General features: G+C 30.1%; 1 long non-coding RNA gene across 1 annotated transcript in view; it reads left to right on the top strand.

The window, feature by feature from the left end:
• The window catches only part of LOC136836913 (uncharacterized), a 29,699-nt gene extending 15,934 nt beyond the window's left edge, over positions 1-13,765 (top strand). Inside the window, exon 3 of the long non-coding RNA XR_010852496.1 lies at positions 12,365-13,765. This is a non-coding gene — a long non-coding RNA (uncharacterized lncRNA). The remainder of the gene's footprint in view (positions 1-12,364) is intronic.
• Positions 13,766-14,048: the final 283 nt, after the last annotated feature.

The raw sequence follows: 14,048 nt of genomic DNA on the forward strand, positions 1-14,048 counted from the left end.
GTATCTAGCGGCGAATAAAAATGTAAAAAAAAAATCTTTGTTAGATTAAATGAATAGTTGTAACGGATGCCATTTTCTATGAAGATGGAAAATAATTGTAGTTTACCCTTCTTGGATGAGTGTACACACTTTAGTAGTAACAGGATTGGAACTCAGGTTTTTCAGGAAACCTGCTAGATTTTCAGCTATTTATTCTTACCAGAGCAGTAAGATAAAGAATTAAGAATTCATGTTCCTATTTTTAATAGGATTATTGGGGTACATGACTACAAAAGAAATGGCACTGAAAACTACAAAACAATACTTTCTTTTAGTCATAATTATACCGAAGATTCATATAACAATGCATGACATCAAACTCATTCCGTAATATTCTGAATATGTTTATCATATCCTATGTAATTCATGTCACAAATTCTATACTGATCAAAGTGGAAGCTGTAAATACTTTTTGCTCTGGATAACTAAACTTCCACTTATTCTACTGCACATAAAATTTGCATTTCTAAATGCGATTTTGCATTTTTAAATACACATACATATATATATATATATATATATATATATATATATATATATATATATATATATATATATATATATATATATATATATATATATATATATATATATATATATATATATATATATATATATATATATATATATATATATATATATATATATATATATATATATATATATATTATAGAGTGTGTATGATTTCTGCAAATTTAATGTGTTTTATATAATTTTGATATATTTTTTTTATATTTCTCATGTGTTGTATAACTGAATCACGAAAATATGGAACGTGATGAATATATAAATAAAGATAAATTCGACACTAGTCCATTACTTAGCAGACTGAAGAAATATAAAAGTACGTTTACAAAGAAAGTTCATATAAATGACAGATGGGGATTATAAAGGAAACATATGTACCTGGAATCCAACACAATTGATGAATTGGTAGAACTGCCAAAACAGGATTAAATATTTAAGACGTTTTTACAAAGTTAGGATCAACCGTTCAAAAGCAGGGACAGGACAATTAAAAGATTATAAAGGTTCGTGACTGACCACCTAAACATTTTTAGTACAACACAATAATTCTCTCTTTTTGTAAACAATAATAACTTTTTACAAGATGAACATTTTTACAAATAAAAAAATTATAAAACATACAGATATATAGAAAATATATATCAAGTAGCTTCCTTGTAATTAAGTCAGTGATTTTATCTTTTCCAGGTCATTCTTGAACATTTTTTCTAAAATACAAATAATACATGCCAGGGCTTAATTAAAAGGACAACTGGGTAAGCTGGATAATCCAGGACTCAAACTAGATTCTCTCTCTCTCTCTCTCTCTCTCTCTCTCTCTCTCTCTCTCTCTCTCTCTCTCTCTCTCCTCTCAGATATATATTTGTATATATATATATATATATATATTTATATATATTTAATGCTGCATAAATATATATATATATATATATAGCTATATAAGGTAATATTTTTAATATTCTGGTAAAAAGGTGATATCTAAAGAGATTTTGCCTTAGTGAAAATTGCTGAAAAAATATAATGTATTTTTTGACAGTTCTTGAATAAATTATGTAAATTATGCCACTACAATTTCATATATTTTAACATATCTCAACTGGTGGTTTAAATTTTTTAGGATTTTGTGAATACTTTAGTTTTAATAATCTGGTTTCTTTGTTAACATTTCTTTTCAAATATATATATATAATAGTTTGAATTTTGCTATATATATATAATATATATATTGATATATATATTATATATATAATTAACTATATCTTATATCATTTTATATATATATAAATTTATTCATATTGTATTTTAATTATAACTATATATATTTTTTATTTAAAGTTTTAAAAGCACAGTGTCTCATTTTTTAACCACCATTCAGTAATAAGTATGCTGCTTGTTCCAAACCTGTTTTGTTCTCCTTCAAATTTTTTGAACTATCATGACCAGAGAAACACTTATAGTTATTGATGGAGTTAAGTATCAATTTCCCTCAATACTCACGACATAACTTGGAAAAACAGTTGAGCAGACTCAAGTGTAATGTCAAGGTTTAGTCACTGAATAGGTCCGTGTCAGTTGTAATTTCTTACTGTTATGAGGTGTCCCTGAGTGACGTAAATTTTCATTTATCAATTATATAAATTCCCCTTCGGTGATAATTCTCCATCAGAGATATTCTCGAGGTAGCATGAATTTGATTTAATATACATTTGTATATATCATGATTTTATATATATATATATATATATATATATATATATATATATATATATATATATATATATATATATATATATATATATATATATATATATATATATATATATATATATATATATATATATATATATATATATATATATATATATTTATATTCAAGTCTGGGATTTGTATCTACGAATACCCATTTACGGTGAAAATTGCTGAAAAAATATAATTGTCTCGACAAGAAGTGAATAATTATGTTAATTATGCCACTATAGCATAATATATCTTAATAATATCCACTCCTTTCACCAACGTATTTTTTTTTTCGCAGTTGTGCAACAACCGAAAATATATGGATCAGGATAAAATAGAGCATATTTTTACTCTCTGCTCTTTTCTCTTGGACCCTGTAAAAAATGAGGGTATTGTGAAACAATGAAGTATTCTCTACACACAATATTAACTGATTAAGTTCGCCGTCTGTTATTCTTTCCAGTATTGGATCCTAAAACCTTTTAGGCAAATGACTTTTTCGGTAAAAGTATTGCAAAATAGGAATATCCGCTTTGTTATCACATTCTAGTTTCATAGTATCCAGAAAAAAAGATAATGCGATTATTAAACCTTATTTGCAAATTGAAGCAATCTTTTTTTCACTCCATTGTTAATGATTTCTACATGAGATGATATTTCCTCATTCTCACCGAGTCTCATAAATGCCAGTTTGCGATATTTGTTTAAAAGAGATCTTGACATTTTCTGCGTTGGTGCAACAAACAAAGAAAACTATAATTTTGTTCATGAGATATTGCACACTCTTCTCATCATTATTATTCTCGAATTTAAGGAGAAATCTCTCTCTCTCTCTCTAGGTTCCCTTTGTTATATCATTAATCATGATGATGAGTTCACAGTATCGTCTTACATAATTTAGCTCGTCGCTTAGATCAAACAATACTGGATCTAAAATTGTTGTGCATTTAACCTCTACCCGTCAAGACTCGAACACCTTAGGATTTAAATATGAGCAAAGTGATGCCTCTCAATTATTCCCAAAATAACATTACTTTGTGATATAGGAATCACGTGATAATAAGCCCATTTCTGTTCTAAACATGGTAAAAACTCTGATTTCCAATCCGAAATCATAATCTTGTTCATCTGATAGTACTCTCATAATTACTACCTAGATTCTTCCCTATTATTCTCATGACCGTGAAATTACGTTTTGACGTCCTAACTGCATGACGACAAGCTCGTCTAAGTTTCTTGTTAAGTCTAAAAAATAAAACCTTCAGATATATCTTAAATAAATGGTCATACAACAGACAGGAGCTACGATTTTCTCTCACTGAAGATTCCACTTTATCGAGACATAACCCCAAACAATTTTCTTAGCTATAAAGAAATCAGTAATTACTCCCTACGGCTTCTGGGCTTCTCTCAAAGGGCGTTCTCACGCCGTCCTCTTTGTCCCTCGCAGGTCTTTCCCTGTCGTCGCTCAGTTGTTTTGTAATCAATACAGATGAAGGTGAACATTAATTTTATCTGAGATTGAATGCTACATATATTTATCATATTTTACTAGTAAAAATGAACATGATTAATGTTTTCTACTAATATGGTAATAATCTGATGTTCATCATTAACAAGATTGTCCAATTTAAGAAGAGGATTTCATGTAATTTCATAACCGGAATCGTTGTGGCGGGAGAATTTCCTTTCCCATACTGATTTTCAAAACGGCAGACTTCTAGGGAAAGAATTATTCGGGTATAATGTATGAAAATCTCACGTAAATAATGAAAAGAAGTAAAAATAATGCTTTTGGCTCTACATGTCATTTGGTATAATTTGTGAGTAAATACTACTAGATAATGCGTATTAATAGGGAAGAGAGAGAGAGAGAGAGAGAGAGAGAGAGAGAGAAGCGTAACGAAAACAGAAGATTGCAATAATTCCTTTCAGCCTGAGGAATCCCCGTCCGCCCACCGAAACTTGTAGTTTAATTATTACTTTCAGCCATTTTCTCCTGCAGGATTTTTCCATTATGTGTAAAATGCCACAAGTTCACGCTAAGTGCTTTGCTTTGGGGGGATCTTAAAATTACTTCCTTCTTGCTCCATTTTTGTCAATGCCACTTTCCTCATGATTATGGCATGGCGTGCATACCGATTTGTTTGGCAGCTTGCTCAGATATGAAATATGTACTTCACAACTGAGGGAGGTCAGATTAGAAGATAATTATATATATGTGTATGTAAAAGGAGGCTTAGCATGAATTTAATTTCGCTGGTTTTTTTTCGTGATTACTTTAAAACTAAAAAGATTTCCATGGTTAATGAAACGTATAAGAAACAACTTAAATAGTGAACAATAACGCTGATAGCTTCAATTCACTCTCAAACAAAAAGGATGAATTTCCATTATCAATTGTTCATACAAGGGGTTAGTATGTGACCTAAAATGGTGAGCAGTAACGAAACCGACAAGTTTGATTTTTCTATGAATGCAAAGTGATGTGAGAGAGAAAGAGAGAGAGAGAGAGAGAGAGAGAGAGAGAGAGAGAGAGAGAGAGAGAGAGAGTGGGTGGTGTTGGCAATTATAAGTCAAACAGTTCCGTATGTGTAAATAACAGCTGGGATGTGGATTCCTAGGGACCAGTTGCCTGACGATGCCAGGTCTTTAAACTGGCGGTGTTGAATATCGACAATTTTCTCGCCACTGGGTACATCCAAAGCTTGCTGTGAATCGTGGCGAGTTCAAGGGGCATCACGGGATTACCTGGTTTACCTTCCTTGACAGCATGGAGAGGAAAACAGTTTCCCGGCTCCATCATTGCCGTAGTGGACGTGAGGAGAGACTTTGCATGCAAAGATGGGTCATGTGAGGACTAAGAATAATACAAGAACTCTACCCAGACAAGCAGACAAGGAGATGAATCTATGGCAATCGGCAGGAATCTTTTCGTCGTTGAACCAATGACTGCTGAAAATGAATCACGGTTTAACAACAATTATTATTAAGCAATAACAAATATGTTAAGAAACAATGCCGACCAAAAACAAATTCCGATGAATCAGGTAATATAAGTATATGGAGTTCTAAATTTAGTGCAACAAGCATATTATTCCACTGGTGGTACTAAATAAAACTAGTATTAAATAACGAACGAAAGGAGAATCCGAAAAATAATCCCATTTTAAGAAGTCGACAACTACCTCGGTAATGACTCTGCCTGAGCTTCCAAACAACGCCGACCGTCTTAACTATTCAAGCGCGGAGTTGAGCCTTCCCTACAGGAAAATATTAAGGGTTTATGAAGGCGCCATATTCGCTAAGAAGAATATTCCGGGGAATGTTCTTGATCATGTCGGAACGCGTGGGGCAGTGAAAAGGTCTTATCGTTTGGAAAGAAGCTAATATTAGGTAGGGAAGTCTCAATAAGAGCCAGCATACTGAATGGAAAATTGAGGAATGTGGTAATAATAATAAGGGATTGTGCAAAGGAGTGGAGTGATGCCGCATCTTGAAAAGGACCTTTGATATGATTAAAAATGGGAATGGGTCTTCAGTTAGTCAATTAAGACAAAGAAAGCTAGAATTTTGAATATATGTATATATATATATATATATATATATATATATATATATATATATATATATATATATATAAATTATATATATATATATATATATATATATATATATATATATATATATATATATATATATATATATATATATATATATATATATATATATATATATATATATATATATATATATATATATATATATATAAATTATATATATATATATATATATATATATATATATATATATATATATATATCTTTCTATCTATATATATATATATATATATATATATATATATATATATATATATATATATATATATATATATATATATATATTTACTCATATATCTATATATATCTAATATATATATATATATATATATATATATATATATATATATATATATATATATATATATATATATATATGGGGATGCAGTTGTATTTTTCCTTCCTGGTCAAAACATTACATGTCTGTATCTGGAATAACATATTTCTATGTCTACAAGTATGCTTGGACACTTTTCTAACAAACAAGTTCATTAGAATGTAAAATACTAAAAGATCAACTGAGAATTAGCAGTACATGCATAGAGTGAAAAAGATTTCATCTAAAAATGTGAAATAAGAAATTGTAAAGGCTATGAAGCATAATTCTTATGATAGGTAATGTACTTTAAGTATGAAATAAATCGAGTTAGCTGAAATAATCCTCGGGCACTGAAAACGTCCCTCCGTAGTCTATTGGGATTGACCTTTCTATATTAGTTGAATCATTCCGTGAAATTTCATACACATACATACACAGACATATCATATGTATATGCACACATACATACAGATATATAACACACACAGACACACACACACACACACACACACACACATATATATATATATATATATATATATATATATATATATATATATATATATATATATATATATATATATATATATATATATATATATATATATATATATATATATATATATATATATATATATATATATATATATATATATATATATATATATATAAAGGATATATATTTATAACATATATATATATATATATATATATATATATATAATATATATATATATATATATATATATTAAGTGAGAGAGAGAGAGAGAGAGAGAGAGAGAGAGAGAGAGAGAGAGAGAGAGAGAGAGATAACGTGCAAACAATCCCTTGATATCTATACAAGAGGTTCATTACAAAGAAAAATAAAATGAAAAGCCAAGTTATGAGTTCTTTTGTGCAATTTCTACATATTTTAAGGTACACTGAATACTGTAAGCGAATTTGCATCAGTGAGGAAACTTTACATACGACGACGAAAGTAATTTTAATTTAGGAACAAATTCAACATTGAACGATAACACAGCGTTACTAATTCATTCTTACTTAAAGCGATTAAATCGGAAATTATTGAAACTACTTAAACATAAAACATTTAGATTTTGAAAAGTATATAACCTTAATGATCCTTTCTTATTGCAGAACAGGAACAAAACATGCTGAAAGAAGACAAGAAGCTAAAGAATCGAAACAATATTAGTTAAATGTTTAAACAAACAAATAAGCCATATGAAAAATAGCCGCATTTTCAGAGATAAAGACAACAGTTCATAAGTTTAAATGGTCAGTTGAGAACTTCATTGTCTCTAACACAGGTTGGTTGCCTCCATCGTATCGTTAATGAAAACATCTCCACTGTCTTCCCGACCAAGGAAACAACACTTCAACCCTTCCTTGAAAACCGTGCCCTGAGGCTGGTGTTTTAATGGGTAATTATAATGAACGAACTCATTACTATCAAGCGAAGCTTTAATTTGCTCGGTAAAGTAAAGCCTGTCTCAACTGCTACACAAAAGCGACAAAAAATAAGTAAAAATCGAGTGTGATTACAAGACACATTCAACGCAGATAGTGAAAATCTTAGCGAAGATCACCAGAAAGATAGACATTTTCGAAGAAGTGACAAGGAAAGAGTTTTCAATTTTAGTAATATTACCACACAAAAGTAAAAAAAAAAAAAAAAAAAATACCTTGTGTTCACTTTCGTCTCATTGTTTACCAAAGATGACTCAATCCGGGAGACCGTTCGTAACCGCCAAGGGACGAGGCGCTTGTCAGTAAAAATTTCGCACTGTGTAAGTGATTCGTATGGAATAGTGAAATCGATACCAATGGAACAGATAAGGGCTGTAAGATTTTCTTTTTAAATATCATGTCTCTATTTGGGTTTTTCGATGTTCACGAGATATCCTGTGGTTTCATAAAACGGGGGAAAAAAATCCAAGAGCCTGCGGAGAGCAGGGAGCTATTATGTTAATGCCCATCCCATTATGGGCATCCCTCTGTTCTTCATTTTTGGAAATACGTTGCACAATTCACCGATATTTTACGATGTTAAACGGAAATACCAGATTTAATAAATTTTACTCCAATTTTTAAATCTCTGTGTTAATGTAATATGTTTGCAGAAAAATACACAAACACAGACATACACACACACACACACACATATATACATACATACATATATATATATATATATATATATATATATATATATATATATATATATATATATATATATATATATATATATATATATATATATATATATATAATATATATGTGTATATGTAATGTGTGTGTGTGTGTGTGTAAATATTATTAATAATACGTGCTACATAGAGTTCGTATTTTACAAGAAGTCCCTTGAGCAGTACTTCTGCTATTAACTTTTACTGTCTCTTCAAATGAGGCTTAAATTTTATATATAAAAAAATACATGAACTGTTTATGAAAGATAAAAACTATAATCAAAATAAATATTTACGAAATACACAAAGATAATTTAGTGCATGGGTTAATAGGATTCATTAAAAATGACGTAAGCATAGCAGGTGAATATCAATATTCGTTTAAGATGATATAATTTAAGAATCGTAGATATTATAGAAAATGAACACGTATACAGAGCCAAGAATTTAGGAAAATAAACATTTCACATTAGACAAAATGTTCTGTTGGAATAAAAACCCTCCCCTTGCATAGAATATATATGTAAATGATTTTGAAGGAAGAACAAAGATAATGCCGAGGAAGAGGAGTAAACAGGATTGCATGAGATGCTTCCTAAAAGATAAGCGTTTCCATTTTAGTTTTGAAAAGATATATATATATATATATATATATATATATATATATATATATATATATATATATATGTATATATATATATATATATATATATATACACATATATATAATTTAAATAATCACAATGGCCATTTAACTTCTGAAATTCTTCACACTTTTTGTATGGGCATATCACTGTGAAGCATAGGACCCAGATGCAACATATGAAGTAATTCTGAGGTCGGTACCAAGATTCGAATCCTGCTGTGGAAATCAGGCTTTGTAGTGACGACTGCATCCACAAAGTGTAAAGAATGTATTACAAACAATGAAAAGTGACATCATTTTAGTAAAACACGAAAATGAGGAAAAAGAATTGTCTCATAGCTTTACTAGAAAAAAGTTTATACTCATCAATTTAGATTAGAAATAAATATAGTCCTTTTAAAAATACAAGCTAAAAAACTTTCATCTTAAGAGCATAAGATTCATAGAAATACTTAAATTAATTTGAGTTTTTAGCGACAAGTTTATGCGTTACAACTTTTTTGTAATTATTAGCACAATATATAAGTACCTATTTATTGTATATTAGAAATAGGGGAGAAAATTGATCAAATCGACAATAATAATAATAATAATAATAATAATAATAATAATAATAATAATAATAATAATAATAATAATAATAATTGTTCATCCATTAGTAACAATTGTGTTAAATAATTCAGATGCAGTGGTTGGTGATGTATTTCTCTCTTTTCATTTAATGAGGTCCATTTGGAGTTTTTAAAGCTAAATCTAAACAAAAGAACCTCTCTCAGTTGGAGTTATATGATTTCAATTTTACAGTACACATAGATCATATTCAGTGATACAGCGGTCAAAGGATTTTTGTTTTTAATTCTTTGCTGTTCATTTTAAATTCACTGTAAATATTCTTATTGAATGCATTACTTTTATCTTGGACAGTTTTACATTCATGTTTTGGATCCATTCCAAAACTGGCTTAATTAACATGCATAAAAAAAAAGCTGCTGGTAAATAACATTAAACTCGTCTGATACATATCAACAAATTTACTCTTAAAATTACGCAATTGTCCAATTAATGAGAGTGGTTTTTATCACAACAGGGGTAAGTTCTGTCATCGAGGACCGAGAAATGTACTTGCTTCTAGATACAGTTGAGAAATTTGGCCATTATAACTGCCCAATGTTTTACCAAAGTAAGATACTTTATGACAAGTGTCATCCCCATAATGCCCATTGCATTCAGATTTAAATTCAATGGGCATTGTTTCGACCAAAATACGCATAAGAAATTACAGTTCATCTTCTCAGCGTTCATACTAGCATTCACTGCATCTTCCTAGGTCCCATTTATCCTCGTAATTCTTACTCTTGGCTCTGCTTATTCTCAACTCTCTCTTTATACATATACATTCAAATTCTCACTATTATCTGTAGTTGTTCTTTCTAATACCAGTCCACACTCAATTAAAGCCCCTTCTTATCCTGCAACTTTCCACCTACTGTCATTTCTCTAACTTCTTGTATTCCTCCATGCTTAAAATTTAAATTAAAGAGCCAAAATGACCCAGTTCCATCGTAAATACATTTTTTACTACATTCATTAGTTTACCGTCTATACCATACATCCTTAAAACCTTGTTCACTGTGTCTTGATCATAAAATTTCTCAAGGTTCATATATGCTTCATGTAGTTCATTCTATTTATTCTGAAACTTTTCACATGAGTGCTTCATAACAAGTACTTAGTCCACGCACCTTCTTCCTTGTCTAAAAACATATTTTGCATTACCAAATCTATCTTTTAACTACGTTTTCCTTAAAAATAATTGCTCTACACTTTCCTTGGTATATTAAGTAAACCTTTGTCTACATAATCCTTACAGTCTCCCCTATAACTTATACTCTTATACATAGGAATGCCTATTCCTCCGAGTAATCCAATAAAACCTTTTTTTTTCATGAAATCTAGTGTCACTCATTTGTGCCTCTCTCCTATCATTACCTCCATTGACCCAGAACTGAATTTCTTCAGGCTTCATTCTACATTTGCTCATTTTGTCTCGATTTCTCCTTATCAAACTCATTTGGCTTAATTACCCTTACAGCTTTATTTTAACCCCTTCCTCTCCAACATGAACGTCCTTCTACTTAAATTTTGCTTTAATTAAGTTATGGACAAATATCCATCCAATTACTCATCCACTCGTCATAATTTCCTCAAGTTTCTTTTTCATGTACTCTGAACCTATACATAATGTAACAAATTCGCTTCCTCAACATTTTCTCTCTCCTTAGTGTACATATGTAGGCTGTCGTTTGGAAACCTCGGATTCCACACTGTCAAGTCACTTCCCCCTCTCTAGCAACATTTGAAGACTCGACTTCGCTTTCTGTATCACCTCCTAATATTTGTCTATCTATCTGTCTATCTATCTGTCTATCTATTTGTCTATCTATCTATCTATCTGTCTATTTGTCTATATATCTATCTATTTATAAATATATCTATATATATATATATATATATATATATATATATATATATATATATATATAAAGTATATATATATATACATACATATATATATATATATATATATATATATATATATATATATATATATATATATATACACACACGAAGTATACATATATGTGTGTGTGTGTAATGTATGAGACACTTCACATTACAAAAATATTAAAACAGAAATGCCTTCTATTGTGCGTACGGAAGAGTTTCAATATAGAAATTGGTATTTAGAAATTAGGCCAAGGAAACAATTCATCCTAGATTCCCTGTGAAAACAGGAATATCCTCCTAATTCCTCTTGAACATTATGTTTGCCGTAAATTGCGTAAATTGTGCAATGCCCTTATCTCATTGCTCTTAGAAACATTTTCCTAATGTCATTCTTTCGTTTTACTGCTTATTTACTATTTCTATTTTCATACAAAAGCTTTGATTTGTCTTCTAGTTTGTTAATTTGTTTTTTGTTTCATTGTTCTTTATTAGGACATATCATGATATTCTAAGCTTATTCAAAGTCTATTGCATTTTTTATTTTTAACTTTGGCAATTATTTTTGGCAGATTTAAAACAAATATTCATACTCCGAAAAGTTTTTTAATATAATTTAACTTTCTGGTTACATTAACCATCGCAAACTGCAATATATATCAAGTAAGATTAGCCAATTAGGATCGTTATGTTCCTCTTTACCTAAGACATATACAGTATAATACTGGAGTGAAAATGTTCGACAGTCATAATGGGAATTCTATGCATTTATTTACAGAAAATTTAATGACAATAATACAGCAAATATTGCCAAAACTGCAAACTTCTCATATCGGTAATTGGCAACTGTCAACGGCTGAGAGGACCAACGCAGATCATCATCACCGTCACCTGGCAAATTGCGTCAAGAACGGGTGCAACATAATAAGATATATTCTTCATTTTCTCTTCACATATCACGCGCATCTAAAATCTGAAAGCACCAGTGTATTCAGGGTGAGGTTATTGTATGAAAACACAAGTTTTATTTTATCTTGATCGCATGAATGATGCAAAATCCGATGATAAGTAAAAACGGATATAACGAATTAAATGCTTCTCCCTTCACTTTTACTCGTTGTAATTCCTTTGTGTTTTCTCTTATTGATTTCAGGAAATCATATTTAGTTGTACAATTAATACCGAATCCTATGGTAAGACCAAAACTTTCCTATTTTGTGCAAAACGTGAGATAAATGAAGAAATATATAGACATAATTTCATCTTAACTTAGGCATAACAGTAGCAGTTGAGGTCTAATTATGAAGTGGATGTGACCAAACCAGGGCTTCAAGCAGTGTGTGAGCTATCACAGCTCTAATAACTCTGCAAGACGTTGGTAGCCCTATTATTGGAAGACAAAGCATAACGTATTACTGTCGAAATGGGAATGCATAAGAAAATATGTTCTAAAGACAGCTAACTTTATCCTCGTGTTTTAATTTGCGTTTCACTTATCATAAAACGTATTTAAATACTGAACTCACAGACTAGAAGAAAATTATAGCTTACGTACATAACCGATAATTTTTCAAGTATGGCGTTGAGTAACGAGTAACACAAATAGTGGAAAGCATTAAAGTTAGTTTGAAAACGTATGAACGAGAGAATGAGTATAAGAAATTTTGGCAAGTAAGATGATGAAGAACAGCAAGATGTTGCGAGTTGACGGAATTATGTGTGGTGATAACTGGCATGAGTGTTTTCCAGTTTTTATAAGGCTTGTTTTGAGGAAGGATATTTTCAACGAAGTTGGTGCTTGTACTAATTGCTTATTTGCATATAGGGAAATTAATGTGCGTAAATATAAAGATATTTTGGACATAAATTTATCAAGGTATATGAAACTTAAGTACGGAAAATGTCAAGGTGAATTGCTGAAAACAGACATTATCAAATCTCAGCTCCCTCATGCAGTGTGCCTTTGGGATTTTACCGAGGCCAGGTATTATTTTGCTATCAAAACATTGATCCCTGGTCTTAAGAAAACTATATTTGCATTCATGCCTGACCTTATAGCTATATTTATTGTTACTAAACTTTAAATTCATATGCATTAATAAATACCCAGTATTAGAAAATAACTACAGGGCAAAAATACTGATATAGATGTATTGTATCTGAAAATAAAACCGTACTATGAATTCAATTTTCATTTACTGAGAAAACTTCTTTCATACTTGGGGTCAACCTTATCATTTCAGTGTATCCAGTGAATAAATTTTACCACATTTATCAATAAGGAACAAATCTCTGTTGCACATCATCTTTGGGCCGAACCAATGATAGGCATTTCCCCTCTGGCAGGCTCCCTGAGTCACTTAAGACCCAAAAACTTCAACATTCTCAGCTCTCATCATTAATTTGCTCTCAGTGCAAGAGGGTCACGAACTCTTGTCCGTGTCCGTCGCTAATAATAATGT

This window comes from Macrobrachium rosenbergii, chromosome 57 (assembly GCF_040412425.1).
Source record: "Macrobrachium rosenbergii isolate ZJJX-2024 chromosome 57, ASM4041242v1, whole genome shotgun sequence".
NCBI lineage: Eukaryota > Metazoa > Arthropoda > Malacostraca > Decapoda > Palaemonidae > Macrobrachium > Macrobrachium rosenbergii.